Here is a 15,599-nt window from a genome sequence, read left to right as displayed (position 1 = left end):
AGAAATGGAAGACTGGTGTGTATTTTTTCTTTAAACTACCAAGACCAGCCATACACAGTACAGTTTACATACATACAGTAATGTTTATGTTCCTAAATTAATATCGTTTATGACCTTCAGATGCGTTATGCTCCTCTTTTTTTTATGCTCAGCTACTAAAATTTCCCTTTAGTGGTAAAATCCATATAAATATTCAAAACTAAGCGGATTAAAATGTGCACAGTAAAGACATTAAATGATTAAATCTTTGCACTACCAACCAATGCACCACGAGTGCCCCTGTCGGTCATTTTGGCCAGCCAATCACTTGCCCTTCGGTACCCTCCGGTGCCCCGCGGTGGCTTGTGGGTAGGTTACTGTACCGCGGGTTTTTACCGCGCAGTTTGAATGGCTGCATCTTTATGCAACGCAGAAGCACATCCACAAGTAACATTACCTAGCTAAGAGAGGACATTGGCTAGCCATTATGATAAATACAGTGGAAAAAAGCAATTGGGAAAATAAGACCTGCTGATCTGTTATACATACCAGGAAGAGAACAGAATATGATTTTTTTCTGTTCGAAACGTGTGTTGTCTTTATGAAATTCATGTATTTTAAACGTTTAATTAAGAAGAAAAAAACTTACAGAAAGATACTAAGCTGATCACGAGATAGAAAGATCACCCGTTTTTCACGCATAAAAAGTGGCTATTAACTGGGTGAACTGTTATTAACTGGAGTCAACTGGGTGAAAACACATAATATGAACATGAAACAAAACAAAAAATAAAAATAAGATACAATCTACAGACATTAAAACCGGTGTCATGGAAATATAACTATCAAGGAAGCCACAAGAGAGAGTTCTCACCTGAGTAAGGTCTTTATTTCAATATTGGGAGCAACCAGAGACTCAGTTTGTTACAAGCAGTACAGGGTTTTCATAAGACATTGCGCTGTAAAAAAGCTCAGCGCTTTGTCCCTTCTAAAACTTCCACTTTCCCTAAGAGAAAACAGATTACATCAAAAAGCGAAAGAAGAAGCACTAGATATGTTATTCAAAGCTTATCAGTTACTTTCAGCTATACTGTTTTGGTACATTGTCTTCTAAAGTAACCTAAACAGTGTACTTTGTTGACGCACTGTTTTCTAAAATTCTGCACGTACTGTAGCACAGCAATTACATCCTTGAAATATATTATCTAAAAGCCCCAATATATTTCTTTGCAAAGCTCTCTACATTTTAAGAATCAATTTACTTATTAGATTTCCACTTAAAGACTTGTTCGGCTGGAGTTCGGAGAGTCGCGTTTTTCAGAATTGTATTGAGATCGTTTTCCACAGAGCTCAGATGTCAAAGCACAGCAGCAGCTCTCCACAGCGATCCTCTATAGCGCCCTTTCTCCCGCAGCTCCGTCCTCATTGGAAGGAAGCAAGAGTGAAAGGCTGAAGTGAAATAGAGCGGGGAAGAAGGCAGTGAAGAGAGAGAACGTGGGAAGAAGAGAAAAACGCAAGGGAAAAAAGCAGCGTCGTAAAAGAGGTGACGGAGCTGTCCTCTCAATAAGAAGGGTGCCAGCGAGCCTTGCTCTCGCTTACGGCCACACCCCCTTGAGCACGCCTGATCTTGTCTGATCTCGGAAGCTAAACAGGGATGGGCCTGGTTAGTACTTGGATGGGACATCGCCTGGGAATACCAGGTGCTGTAAGCTCTTAAGCGCAGGAGGCGCCCTATCCCCGCTCGCTCGCTCATTCCCCTGTTCGAACGTGCAGTGCGGCTTGTCCGTCTGTTTATTTGTCAGCTTTGGCGAGACACGGGTGCTTGTGTATTAGCGTGAGCTTTTTTTATTCTGATCAGGAACAGTTTTACAAGTCCGCAAAGGATCGAGGAAAGGTTTATCGCCAGCTGAAAAGAGACACAGCGCTTCGGCTGTGGAGACTTGTTCGGCTGGCGTTCGGAGAGTCGCGTTTTTCAGAATTGTATTGAGATCGTTTTCCACAGAGCTCAGATGTCAAAGCACAGCAGCAGCTCTCCACAGCGATCCTCTATAATGCCCTTTCTCCCGCAGCTCCGTCCTCATTTGAAGGAAGCAAGAGTGAAAGGCTGAAGTGAAGTAGAGCGGGGACGAAGGCAGTGAAGAGAGAGAACGTGGGAAGAAGAGAAAAACACAAGGGAAAAAAAGCAGCGTCGTAAAAGAGGTGACGGAGCTGTCCTCTCAATAAGAAGGGTGCCAGCAAGCCTTGCTCTCGCTTATGGCCACACCCCCTTGAGCACGCCTGATCTCGTCTGATCTCGGAAGCTAAACAGGGATGGGCCTGGTTAGTACTTGGATGGGAGACCGCCTGGGAATACCAGGTGCTGTAAGCTTTTAAGCGCAGGAGGCGCCCTATCCCCGATCGCTCGCTCATTCCCCTGTTCACACGTGCAGTGCGGCTTGTCCGTCTGTTTATTTGTCAGCTTTGGCGAGACACGGGTGCTTGTGTATTAGCGTGAGTGTTTTTTATTCTGATCATGAACAGTTTTACAAGTCCGCAAAGGATCGAGGAAAGGTTTATCGCCAGCTGAAAAGAGACACAGCGCTCCGGCTGCGGAGACTTGTTCGGCTGGCGTTCGGAGAGTCGCGTTTTTCAGAATTGTATTGAGATCATTTTCCACAGAGCTCAGATGTCAAAGCACAGCAGCAGCTCTCCACAGCGATCCTCTATAGCGCCCTTTCTCCCGCAGCTCCGTCCTCATTGGAAGGAAGCAAGAGTGAAAGGCTGAAGTGAAATAGAGCGGGGACGAAGGCAGTGAAGAGAGAGAACGTGGGAAGAAGAGAAAAACGCATGGGAAAAAAAGCAGTGTCGTAAAAGATGTGACGGAGCTGTCCTCTCAATAAGAAGGGTGCCAGCGAGCCTTGCTCTCGCTTACGGCCACACCCCCTTGAGCACGCCTGATCTCGTCTGATCTCGGAAGCTAAACAGGGATGGGCCTGGTTAGTACTTGGATGGGACACCGCCTGGGAATACCAGGTGCTGTAAGCTCTTAAGCGCAGGAGGCGCCCTATCCCCGCTCGCTTGCTCATTCCCCTGTTCGAACGTGCAGTGCGGCTTGTCCGTCTGTTTATTTGTCAGCTTTGGCGAGACACGGGTGCTTGTGTATTAGCGTGAGCTTTTTTTATTCTGATCAGGAACAGTTTTACAAGTCCGCAAAGGATCGAGGAAAGGTTTATCGCCAGCTGAAAAGAGACACAGCGCTTCGGCTGTGGAGACTTTATTAATAAGGCCCCTCAGTAGTTGAGATCTCTGTTATACCCATCTAGAAACATGCAATCAGCATGTTATTGCTGAAGCAATAGTCACAACATTATTCCACACCTGGGTGAGAGGCGGGTTATGATGACAGTCATGCTTTCTACACCTTATACTGAGCTCAGAAATGGACCAAGCGGACATCTCACGAGCAGATCCCTCCGCGTATAAGAAAGGCAACTTGTCTCAGCAAAAATACCACAGATTCACATCCAAAATATGATAAAAAGGCAAAAACCCCACACTTGGAATGCAAACGTACCCTAAAAAGGAAACACGGTTTTAAAACCAACTTGATTTTCCCCTGGAGAAACCTTTTTATGGACACACATCGCATCTATTACACATGTAGAACTAAATATAAAGATAAAACTTAATATAAGAAGTCATGACATATCACACATGACGAAGTCTGGTCCAGAATAAACAGTTTACACATACACTCACACACCCTGGACAGGACACCAGTCACTCACAGGACACACACACACACTCACACACCCTGAACAGGACACCAGTCCCTCACAGGACACACACACAACCTGGATAGGACACCAGTCCCTCACAGGACACTCAGACACACACACTCACACACCCTGGACAGGAACCAGTCCATCACATGACAAACACACACTCACTCACACACCCTGGACAGGACAGCACTCCATCACAGGACACACACACACCAGGGCCAGTTTTCCCAGAAGCCAATTAGCCCAAAAGCCTGTCTTTGGACCCGAAGAACACAGGGAGAACATGCAGACTCCACACAGACAGTCCCCCCCCCCCCCCCGGGTCCAGACCCGAGCCCGGAGCCCCCCCGCGCTGAACCCCTCCGTACAGACGGCCGCACACAGCTCCGTTGTTCACGATTCCCGAGGTGATCTGTTAAAAGAAGCCGGTGTGTTGCCTCCAGGTGACATTTCCTACTGGAGTAAGGACAGGAGGCTCTTCTGTACACAGAAAGGGGTGGGGGTGGGGAACAAGCCGCCCAGCCCTGTGGTTGAAGCCGATACCCCGGCTTCTCTCCAGACACAGCTGGGTGAGCTCCTCCAGTCAGTACAGGGGGCTCTACTGTACATAGAGGGTGGTGGGGGTGTGGAAAAACTCCTTTGTTCGACGCCTTGGGGCATTCTTGTTGTGAAAGGCGCTATATAAAAAAACTGAATTGAAATTGAATCTTACAGGTTTGGGTTTTTCGGAGATCTTGTCAGAGATCTTGTCTGTCGTGCCATTTCAAAAACGTTACGACACTTCTCACGTCCAAGCGCCGCCGGTCTGTGACGTAACGTATGCTTACACAACCATGACGGTTTCATCATGGACAGCACGAAAGCCCGAAAAGTGGTTGACGTTTTAATTTGGCAACGCCACGATGGATCCCAGTTTTTTTTTTATTTTGGGGGCCAAAGAGGACAAAAAAGGAAACGTCTGGAGGTGGATCGATGGTCATCTCTGCGGTTGTTCTGATGTTCTGGAAAAAACAAACAAAAAAAAAACGGCTCGCTTGCCCGGTCGTGTAGTGTTTCCACACCCCACGCAAATCAACGTCTCTTCGCCCCTGGGGGCTCGTCGCCCCCCGCACCCCTCTCACGTGATAGGGGCTTCCCCCGGCTGTGACGTACTTACCCCACCCCCTTTTCCGCCAACGTCATACCGAAGGTCGCGCTTCGGGCCGCGGCGATGTTGACGGACTGTCTTGTAGCGTGAGAAGGGTTTAAATTTCGACTTAAGGAGTTGGCCGTTATATTTCGCGAGGTATCATACGGGGGGGAAAAAGAACATTTATATTTATCAACCTACTAGTAATACTGGGTGGATGTCATGTTCCCCAAAGTTCAGTGCCTCTCTCTAATAAAGTAGAAACGAGTCCGGGTTGTGAAAACTTCTTCTGGCAGTTCAAAACGTTTCGAAGGGACTACAGCGCTACCCTGTTTTCCATTTGTATCGTGTATTATTAGACAGTCATAAGTATCTGTACTGATCACAGAGTCCCCCTCTCACTGCCAGGACTGAAGACCAGTGCAGCACGAATAATAATAATAATTAATAAGTCTGGACTCTCCACTCAGAGCTCCTCCCAGGTCAGGGGGATCCCCTCCAGCCCCCCCAGTGTGCAGCCCCTACCTGGATGATGCTCCAGTCCGCTCAGCACACAGCAGCTCTCAGTGGGGAGGAGAGCAGAGGGATGGAGCCAGTTCAGAGAGGGGGGTGATAAGGAGGCCATGATGGGTCAAGACCAGGGGGGGAATCAGGCCAGGACACTGGGGTAACACCCCTACTCTTCTCCAGAAACACCCCGGGATTGTTAACGAGCACAGAGAGTCAGGACCTCGGTTTTACGTCTCATCCGAAGGACGGCGCCTGTTTACAGTCCAGTGTCCCCCGTCACTATACTGGGGCATCAGGACCCACACAGACTGCAGGGTGAGAGCGCCCCCTGCTGGCCCCACTCACACCTCTCCCAGCAGCAACCTTAGGGGGGGGGGGGGGGGAGGGAAAAAACCAAAAGCTAAAAACATTTATTGATGCTTAACAAAAGGTCATCAGTCCAGTCTGGGGCCCCTCAGCTTCAGTCCAGACCAGTCTGGGGCCCCTCAGCTTCAGTCCAGTCTGGGGCCCCTCAGCTTCAGTCCAGTGCAGTCTGGGGTCCCTCAGCTTCAGTCCAGACTGGGGTCCCTCAGCATCGGTCCAGCACAGTCTGGGGTCCCTCAGCTTCGGTCCAGCACAGACTGGGGTCCCTCAGCTTCGGTCCAGTCTGAGGTCCCTCAGCTTCGGTCCAGCACAGACTGGGGTCCCTCAGCTTCAGTCCAGACTGGGGTCCCTAAGCTTCGGTCCAGCACAGTCTGGGTCCCTCAGCTTCGGTACAGCACAGCCTGAGGTCCCTCAGCTTTGGTCCAGTCCAGTCTGGGGCCTCTCAGCTCCAGTCTAGTCCAGTCTGGGGCCCCTCAGCTCCAGTCCAGTCCAGTCTGGTGTCCCTCAGCTCCAGTGCTGTCCAGTCTGGGGTCCCTCAGCTTCGGTCCAGCACAGTCTGGTGTCCCTCAGCTTCGGCCCAGCACAGACTGGGGTCCCTCAGCTTCGGTCCAGAACAGTCTGGGGTCCCTCAGCTTCGGTCCAGCACAGTCTGGTGCCCCTCAGCTCCTGTCCAGTCCAGTCTGGGGTCCCTCAGCTTCGGTCCAGCACAGTCTGGGGTCCCTCAGCTTCGGTCCAGTCTGGTGTCTCTCAGCTCCGGTCCAGTCCAGTCTGGTGTCCCTCAGCTCCGGTCCAGTCCAATTCAGTCCAGTCCAATCCAGTCCAGATCTTAGCAGGCACAGAACCAGGAAAGGAACCTGGAAAGAATATTGTTATTGCAGGTGTGAGGGACACAGACACAGACGTCACCATGACATCAAACAGCAAGAGGAGACTCCTCCTTGAATCACAGACACGACCGGGCGGCGCCCCCCTGTCTGCTCACCTGCACCTCCTCTTCCTCTTCTTGTCCTTCCCGGCAGCCTGCTCCTCCTCTCCCTCGCTCTTCCTCTCCTGAGCTACGGTCTCCGCCGCCTCCATCGGCTCGTCCTGATCTTCTGTCTCCACTGACACGCAGCTCAGGGACTTCAAAAAGACGCATCGGCGCTTCTGAAGCAGAGACAGGAGAGTCACGTTAAGAGTCGGACTGGACACTCCAGTACATGAACACTGCACTGAGAGAGAGAGGGGTTGATACAGACACACTGACTAGACACTGGACAGGAGTAAAGAGAGGATCAGAGCATTACCCACCTTCTTTTTCTTCTGTCTCACAGGAGGTGGTGATTGGACCTCCTCCAGCTGGAGTCCGTGGAGGGAGAGAGGGGGCAGGAGAGGGACAGCACAGGGAGAGAAAGAGAGAGACAGGTGAGTCAAGTGTCCCAAGAGCACAGAGACTCTGCTGAGATCACACTCGCAGTGAGTGAGCCTGGGTGTAGCCCACTAATACTGACCCACTGGACACCACATGACAGGGAGGAGGAGGAGAGAGACACACTGCCTGGACACCACAGGACAGAGAGGAGGAGAGAGACACACTGAGGACAGAGAGGAGGAGGAGAGAGACACTGACAGACAGGGCTGAAAGAGAGAGAGACACTGAGACCCAGGGACAGACAAGACGGCAAAACTCCACCACAGACAGGACAGGGGGCAGGGTGGGACCAGCACTGACCTCCTTCCTCTCTCCTGCCGGAAGAGCTGTCTCCACCTCCTCTTCCTCCTGTAAGTCAAGAGACAGGCTGAGAGAGTGACGGGCTGGCGGGACATCGGTGAACAGAGCTGAAGGCAGAGAGCAGAGGAGACAGGCCCAGCTGGGACAACGCAGGACAGACAGAGAGACAGACAGGGAGACACACGGAGAGACACAGGGAGAGAGACCCAGCTGGGACAACGCAGGACAGACAGAGAGCAGGGAGACACACGGAGAGACACAGGGAGACAGGCCCAGCTGGGACAACGCAGGAAAGACAGAGAGCAGGGAGACACAAGGAGAGACACAGGGAGAGAGACCCATTTGGGATAACACAGGACAGACAGAGAGCAGGGAGACACACGGAGAGAGAGAGGAGGGAGGGAGACACAGCTGGGACAACGCAGGACAGACAGAGAGACAGGCAGGGAGACACACGGAGAGACACAGGGAGAGAGACCCAGCTGGGACAACGCAGGACAGACAGAGAGCAGGGAGACATGGAGAGACTCAGACAGAAGGACAGAAAGACAGAAAGAGAGAAGTACAGACGGACAAAAAGACAGAGAAAAGGACAGATGGAGTGATGGACAGAAAGGCAGAGAAAAGGACAGAAAGACAGATGGACAGATGGACAGAGAAAAGAACAGAAGGACAGAGGGACAAATGGACAGAGGGACAGATGGACTGAAGGATAGACGGACAGAAGGACAGATGGACAGACAGACAGACAGACTCTGCCCCACTTGCCTCGTCAGACATCTCAGCCTCTCTCCTTGCCCTCCGCACTGGGGAGCCCCAGGCGGGGCCTGGCGGGGCCGGGCGGGCGATGGGGGGCAGGACGGGCGGGGGCAGGGGCAGGGGCACCGCCCCGGGCAGCAGGGGGGGCTCGAGGGGCATGGCGGGGAGGAAGTGGGGGCAGCGGGGCGGGGCGGTCAGGGGCCTGAGGGGGCCGGAGGGGGGGGCCGGGGCCGGGGAGCGGAGGGGGCTCTCGGGCGAGGAGCGGGGGGACACCGAACGGAACGAGCTGGGCGAGCCCGAGCGGGACGAGCCGGGCGACCCCGGGAGCTCCAGCTGCAGCTCGGCCGCGCTCTCCAGCTTCTGGACGAGCTCGGGGAGACAAGAAGACACCACAGGATTCTGTCCAGCGGGGAGAGAGGGAGACACAAAGCAGGGGGGATGAGGAGCAGAGACTACGCCTGGACAGGTGAGTGTGTACAGTGTGTCCAGTAAGAGTCTGGACAGGTGAGTGTGGACAGTGTGTCCAATAAGAGCCCAGACAGGTGAGTGTGGACAGTGTGTCCAGTGAGAGTCTGGACAGGTGGGTGTGTACAGTGTGTCCAATAAGAGCCCAGACAGGTGAGTGTGGACAGTGTGTCCAGTGAGAGTCTGGACAGGTGGTTGTGTACAGTGTGTCCAGTAAGAGTCTGGACAGGTGGGTGTGTACAGTGTGTCCAGTAAGAGTCCAGACAGGCGAGTGTGTCCAGTGTGTCCAGTAAGAGTCCGGACAGGCGAGTGTGTCCAGTGTGTCCAGAAAGAGTGTGGACAGGTGTGTCCAACAGTAAGAAGCTGTCTTACCCTGTAACCTAGCTCAGGGGTGTTAGGGGGTGCTCTGTCTCCTCCCCAGATCTCACCTTCAGCTCTGGTGAAATGACGGACCACTAGGAGACGCTGGAAACGAGGACACAAGACAGAGGTTAGGTCCACAGAGCTCACTCAATCACTACAGCAAGCAGAGACCTCTCGGCCATCAGGACTGTGGGGGTCAGAGTGGGGAGCTGTAGGGTATCGGGAGTTTAGGGGTCAGTGTGGGGAGCTGTAGGGTATCGGGAGTTTAGGGGTCAGTGTGGGGAGCTGTAGGGTATCGGGAGTTTAGGGGTCAGTGGGGGGAGCTGTAGGGTATCGGGAGTTTAGGGGTCAGAGTGTGGAGCTGTAGGGTATCGGGAGTTTAGGGGTCAGAGTGGGGAGCTGTAGGGTATCGGGAGTTTAGGGGTCAGTGTGGGGAGCTGTAGGGTATCGGGAGTTTAGGGGTCAGTGGGGGGAGCTGTAGGGTATCGGGAGTTTAGGGGTCAGAGTGTGGAGCTGTAGGGTATCGGGAGTTTAGGGGTCAGAGTGGGGAGCTGTAGGGTATCGGGAGTTTAGGGGTCAGTGTGGGGAGCTGTAGGGTATTGGGAGTTTAGGAGTCAGAGTGGGGAACTGTAGGGTATCGGGAGTTTAGGGGTCAGTGAGGGGAGCTGTAGGGTATCGGGAGTTTAGGGGTCAGAGTGGGGAGCTGTAGAGTATCGGGAGTTTAGGGGTCAGTGGGGGGAGCTGTAGGGTATCGGGAGTTTAGGGGTGAGTGGGGGAGCTGTAGGGTAGATGTGGGGCACCGGGCCCACCACAGGGCGGCCGGTCCAGTCTCGCGGAAGGCGACCGGGTCAGACTTACGGAAAAGCACCGGGACTTGGGCCGGGACCTCTCCCGCTGCCAGTCCGGGTTCGGCCTAACCGGTGTGACCTGTGAAGACGCCAAACAGCCCATCTCCGAGACAGCTCTGACCAAATAGCCCAGCCCAGTCGTGTCGAGACTAGGGGCCTTGGGCAGTCTCTACAGTGTGTCCAGTGAGAGTGTGGACAGGTGAGTCTCTACAGTGTGTCCAGTGAGAGTGTGGACAGGTGAGTCTCTTAAGTGTGTCCAGTGAGAGTCTGGACAGGTGAGTGTGAACAGTGTGTCCAGGAAGAGTCTGGGTCATCCAGAGGCAATCTGTGCTCCCAGAAGGCCATACTGGACACGTGACCCTGTCTCTTGAGCCGAGGGCGTGTCCTCAGTCAAGATCACCACTGGAAGTGTCTCTCCTCGTCTAGAGGTGTTACCGTGAGACCTGGTCTGTCAAGCGCTTTGCGCTGCTATGTGTATGAAAGGTGCTCTATCAGTGAAGTTTATTATTATTATTGTTATTATAATACAGCGAGCGCTACTGGGGGCGGAGAGGTCAGTCGGAGGAGGGCTGGATGCTGGACGCTGGACGGCGGGCGGGAGGGGTGGACTTACGACGACTCGCCAGGCCCGGGTCCTGCTGCGACCACGCACGGCCATGCGGCATCTCTGTCGGTGCATCGTCCTGCCGAGACAAGCAGAGTCACAGTGGGGAGGGGAGGGGGCGGAGCCACACAGCTGGGCGGCTTGTTCCCCACCCCCTCCCCCCTCTGTGTACAGAAGAGCCTCCTGTCCTGACTGGAGGAGCTCACCCAGCTGTGTCTGGAGAGAAGCCAGGGTATCGGCTTTGTTCCACACCCCCGCCACTCTCTTTGTACAGTAGAGCCTCCTGTCCTGACTGGAGGAGCTCACCCAGCTGTGTCTGGAGAGAAGCCAGGGTATCGGCTTCAACTACAGGGCTGGGCAGCTTGTTCCCCACCCCCGCCACCCTCTGTGTAGAGGTGCACCTCCTCTCAATATCTTTTTACAGCACGATCACACCCATAAGAGTGGAGTAACGGGAAAAAAAACAACTTATTTCTCAACTTATTTTGTTATTTCTCGCCAGCGGCGCTTTAGAGCGACTTACCGATTTCACGGTAACCCGGTAAGTCGAAGTAACCCGCGAATCTTTTTTGGAAGAAACACGTGTTTAGAAAGCGCTATATAGTCCTTTCCTCCTCCTCGCTCTTCACTCCTCTGAGCTCACGGGGCTCCGGCGCCCCCCCCCCCGCTAGAATCCGCCGCTCTGTGACGTCAGGCGGCTCATTGTGACGCCCCCGTGACGTCGCCCCCGACGCGCTCACGGCTCGGCCACGAAGCAAAAATGGCCGACATTTTTCGCGGTTGTTTTTTTTTGGGGTGGAAATTTTATTTTTCCAACTCTCAGCGGCCAGCCGGGTGTCCCTGTACGACCCCGGTAGTCGCCACCTCGGACAGGCAGGGGAAACAGGTCCAGCTGTTTCCGGCCCAAGGGTTACAAAAGCTGCACTTGAATTTAAAGACAAAATTCAGCGCCCCCACGTCCAACACGGGTTTCCGTGGGGTTTGGTTCAGTGAAATTAGCACCCCCCCCAGACCCCAAAATCAAAGAAAGACCAACATCCACCCCCCTCTAGCGGCCAAGGGCAGAAATTTCGGGCCACGCCACGTCCAAAAACCACGGGTTCCCCCGTCCTGCGGGGAAAAGAGACGCCATTTTCTTTTCCGAGCGCTGCGTGGGACCTCACAACCCCCCCCCAAAAAAACGGGCTTCGCAGACGTGGAAAACCAGGCACGTCAACCTCTCTACAACACCACCCGGCCGTTTCTGTTTCAGACTGTGGGAAAAAAAAAATAATTAAAATTTCGCCCCTCACCGACCGCCGCGCAAAAAAACACAACTTCACGGCCTGTGGGGGGGGGGGGGGGGGGAGACACGGAAAAAAATAAAACCTGCGTGTTTTCGGCAGAGTAAGCTCAGCGGGGAAACTATCCTGAATCTCGGGGTTGCTTCTTGAACCCCGAAAACGACCTTTTTTCTCTCTCTCTCGTTTTCTTGGTGTCTGGGACGTTCACAAACCCCACCGCGTCGGTGCGATTCCCAGTGGGACTTGAACATAACCCCCACCCCGTGGAGCCACAGCCCCCCCGTGGGGCCGAGAGGACCACCACCCGCAGTGCTGAGCTTTTACTCCCGTGTCCCGCTTTCACTCTGGCGATGAAGGAGGGAATCAAGGAGGAGAATCAATATTGTGATCCACCAGTCCATCACAGGACACACACACACCCTGGACAGGACACCAGTCCATCACAGGACACACACAAACTCATACACCCTGGACAGGACAGCAGTCCATCACAGGACACACACACACTCACACAACCTGGACAGGACACCTGTCCATCACAGGATGTTCCGTGCCTCTCTCTAATAAAGCAGAAACGCGACATTAAACTCAGTTCGAAACGGGAGAAATCACCAGGACACGGTACACCTTGTTCCGGACAATGGAAGAAGACCTGTACTTTCACGAGTCCAGGTTGTGAAAACTTCTTCTGGCAGTTCAAAACGTTTCGAAGAGATTACAGCGCTACCCTGTTTTCCATTCCTATCGTGTATTATTATACAGTCATAAGTATCTGTACTGATCTCAGAGTCCCCCTCTCACTGCCAGGACTGAAGCCCAGTGCAGCACGAATAATAATAATAATTAATAAGTCTGGACCCTCCCCTCAGAGCTCTTCCCAGGTCAGGGGGATCCCCTCCAGTCCCCCCAGTGTGCAGCCCCACCTGGATGATGCTCCAGTCCGCTCAGCACACAGCAGCTCTCAGTGGGGAGGAGAGCAGAGGGATGGAGCCAGTTCAGAGAGGGGGGTGATTAGGAGGCCATGATGGGTCAAGACCAGGGGGGGAATCAGGCCAGGATACTGGGGTAACACCCCTACTCTTCTCCTGAGACACCCCGGGATTGTTAATGACCACAGAGAGTCAGGACCTCGGTTTGACGTCTCATCCAAAGGATGGCACCTGTGTCCCCCGTCACTATACTGGGGCATCAGGACCCACACAGACCGCAGGGTGAGAGCGCCCCCTGCTGGCCCCACTAACACCTCTCCCAGCAGCAACCTTAGTTTTTCCCAGGAGTCTCACCTCCAGGTACTGGCTGGGCTCCCACCTGCTGGGCTCCAGTGGGGAGGGGGCAGCCAGCTGGGAGCTGCAGGGTGAGATGGCTGCTGGGCAAACGATGGCTAAAGAGCTTCCTAGGACACCCTGGACTTCGTGGTCGACTTCCTTCTCTTCAGACGGAGGTGGCTTGAAATCTGTCTCGTTTCAAGGAGTATTGGACACGATGCTCCCCCTGCTATATCCCCGTCAACTGGTGGCTCGCCGACGACGAGGGCTCTCGGCCTCAATCCGTCAACCACAAACTCTCCGGGATGAAAGAGAAGGACAGACTCTGTTCGTTCGTTTCAGTGGGGGGGGGAACCAAAAGCTAAACAGATTTTTTTAAAATTTTTTTATTGATGCTTAACAAAAGAACAAAAATTACAATACAGATTAATGTCAAGGGTTTATTTAGTGACCCCCCCCCCCCCATCTTACGATCATCACAGGACCTTAAAATAATACTTAATAATACAAGGTCATGCAGACGATCTGAGGACTCAGGTGGAGATAATGTGAAAGTTTTCCACAGTCCAGTCTGGGGTCCCTCAGCTTCAGTCCAGACCAGTCTGGGGCCCCTCAGATTCAGTCCAGTCCAATTTGGTGTCCCTCAGCTCCAGTCCAGTCCAGTCTGGGGCCCCTCACCTCCAGTCCAGTCTGGTGTCCCTCAGCTCCAGTGCAGTCCAGACTGGGGTCCCTCAGCTTCGGTCCAGCACAGTCTGGGGTCCCTCAGCTTCGGTCCAGCACAGACTGGGGTCCCTCAGCTTCGGTCCAGACTGGGGTCCCTCAGCTTTGGCCCAGCACAGTCTGGGGTCTCTAAGCTTCAGTCCAGCACAGTCTGGGGTCCCTCAGCTTCGGTCCAGCACAGTCTGGGTCCCTCAGCTTTGGTCCAGCACAGACTGGGGTCCCTCAGCTTCGGTCCAGACTGGGGTCCCTCAGCTTCGGCCCAGCACAGTCTGGGGTCTCTAAGCTTCAGTCCAGCAAAGTCTGGGGTCCCTCAGCTTCAGTCCAGTCCAGTCTGGGGCCCCTCAGCTCCAGTCCAGTCCAGTCTGGTGTCCCTCAGCTCCAGTGCAGTCCAGCCTGGGGTCCCTCAGCTTCAGTCCAGCACAGACTGGGGTCCCTAGGCTCCAGTCCAGTCCAGTCTGGGGTCCCTCAGCTTCAGTCCAGCACAGTCTGGGGTCCCTCAGCTTCGGTCCAGCACAGATTGGGGTCCCTCAGCTTCGGTCCAACACAGTCTGGTGTCCCTCAGCTTCGGCCCAGCACAGACTGGGGTCCCTCAGCTTCAGTCCAGACTGGGGTCCCTCAGCTTCAGTCCAGACTGGGGTCTGGGGTCCCTCAGCTTCAGTCCAGCACAGTCTGGGGTCCCTCAGCTTCGGTCCATTCCAGTCTGGGGCCCCTCAGCTCCAGTCCAGTCCGGTCTGGGGTCCCTCAGCTCCAGTCCAGTCCAGTCCAGTCCAGTCCAGTCCAATCCAGTCCAGATCTTAGCTGGCACAGAACCAGGAAAGGAACCTGGAAAGAACATTGTTATTGCAGGTGTGAGGGACACAGACACAGACGTCACCATGACATCAAACAGCAAGAGGAGACTCCTCCTTGAATCACAGACACAACCGGGCAGCGCCCCCCTGTCTGCTCACCTGCACCTCCTCTTCTTCTTCTTGTCCTTGCCGGCAGCCTGCTCCTCCTCTCCCTCGCTCTTCCTCTCCTGACCCACGGTCTCCACCACCTCCATCGGCTCGTCCTGATCATCTGTCTCCACCGACACGCAGCTCAGGGACTTAGCTCAAGACGTACCAGCGCTTCTGGAGCAGAGACAGACGAGGGGACAAGTGGACAAGTGGACAGACGAGTGGACAGACGAGGGGATGAGTGGAAAAGTGGACAGATGAGGGGACAGACAAATGGACGAGGGGACAAATGGACGGACGAGGGGACAGATGAGGGGAAAGAAGAGAGGACAGACAAGTTGACGGACAAGGGGACGAGTGGACGGATGAGTGGACGGACGAGGGGACAGACAAGTGGACGAGGGGACAGACCCCTCGTCCCCTCTTCCCCTCGCCTATCCCCTCGCCTGTCCCCTCGCCTATCCTCTCGCCTGTCCCCTCGTCTGTCCCCTCACCTGTCCACTTGTCCCCTCATCTGTCCCCTCGTCCATCCACTTGTCTGTCCCCTCGTCAACTTGTCTATCCTCTCGTCCGTCCCCTCTTCCATCCCCTCGTCTGTCCCCTCGACTGTACACTTGTCTGTCCCCTCGTCTGTCCCCTCATCGTTCCACTCGTCTGTCCACTCATCCGTCCACTTGTCCATCCACTCATCTGTCCCCTAGTCCTCTTGTCCGTCCACTTGTCCCCTCGTCCCCTCGTCCGTCCACTCGTCTTTCCACTCATCCGTCCACATGTCTGTCCTCTCGTCTGTCCCCTCGTCCGTCCACTTTATAAGAATATGTAGCACCTCTTCAATATATGTCATGTCTAGGAGTTGATACCTCCTTGTGATTATTATTTTCTATCCACCCGTCTC

At 54.0% G+C, this 15,599-nt stretch overlaps 1 protein-coding gene, 2 non-coding genes and 1 pseudogene across 3 annotated transcripts in view; 3 read left to right on the top strand and 1 right to left on the bottom strand.

Annotated features, from left to right (window-relative positions):
• LOC148665564 (antigen WC1.1-like) overlaps positions 1–15,599 on the bottom strand; it is a 589,159-nt gene that overhangs the window by 430,095 nt on the left and 143,465 nt on the right. The window lies entirely within an intron of this gene.
• Positions 1,573–1,691, top strand: LOC148665576 (5S ribosomal RNA; annotated as a pseudogene).
• LOC148665575 (5S ribosomal RNA) lies at positions 2,229–2,347 on the top strand. The gene has a single exon (XR_015938180.1). It is a non-coding gene; the product is annotated as a 5S ribosomal RNA (ribosomal RNA).
• On the top strand, positions 2,885–3,003 carry LOC148665574 (5S ribosomal RNA). The gene has a single exon (XR_015938438.1). It is a non-coding gene; the product is annotated as a 5S ribosomal RNA (ribosomal RNA).

The sequence above is a fragment of the Lepisosteus platostomus genome, chromosome 5 (assembly GCF_059453375.1).
Source record: "Lepisosteus platostomus isolate fLepPlt1 chromosome 5, fLepPlt1.hap1, whole genome shotgun sequence".
Lineage (NCBI taxonomy): Eukaryota > Metazoa > Chordata > Actinopteri > Semionotiformes > Lepisosteidae > Lepisosteus > Lepisosteus platostomus.
Note: the sequence above shows the minus strand (reverse complement) of the source record. Positions and strands in the feature narration are given on the sequence as shown.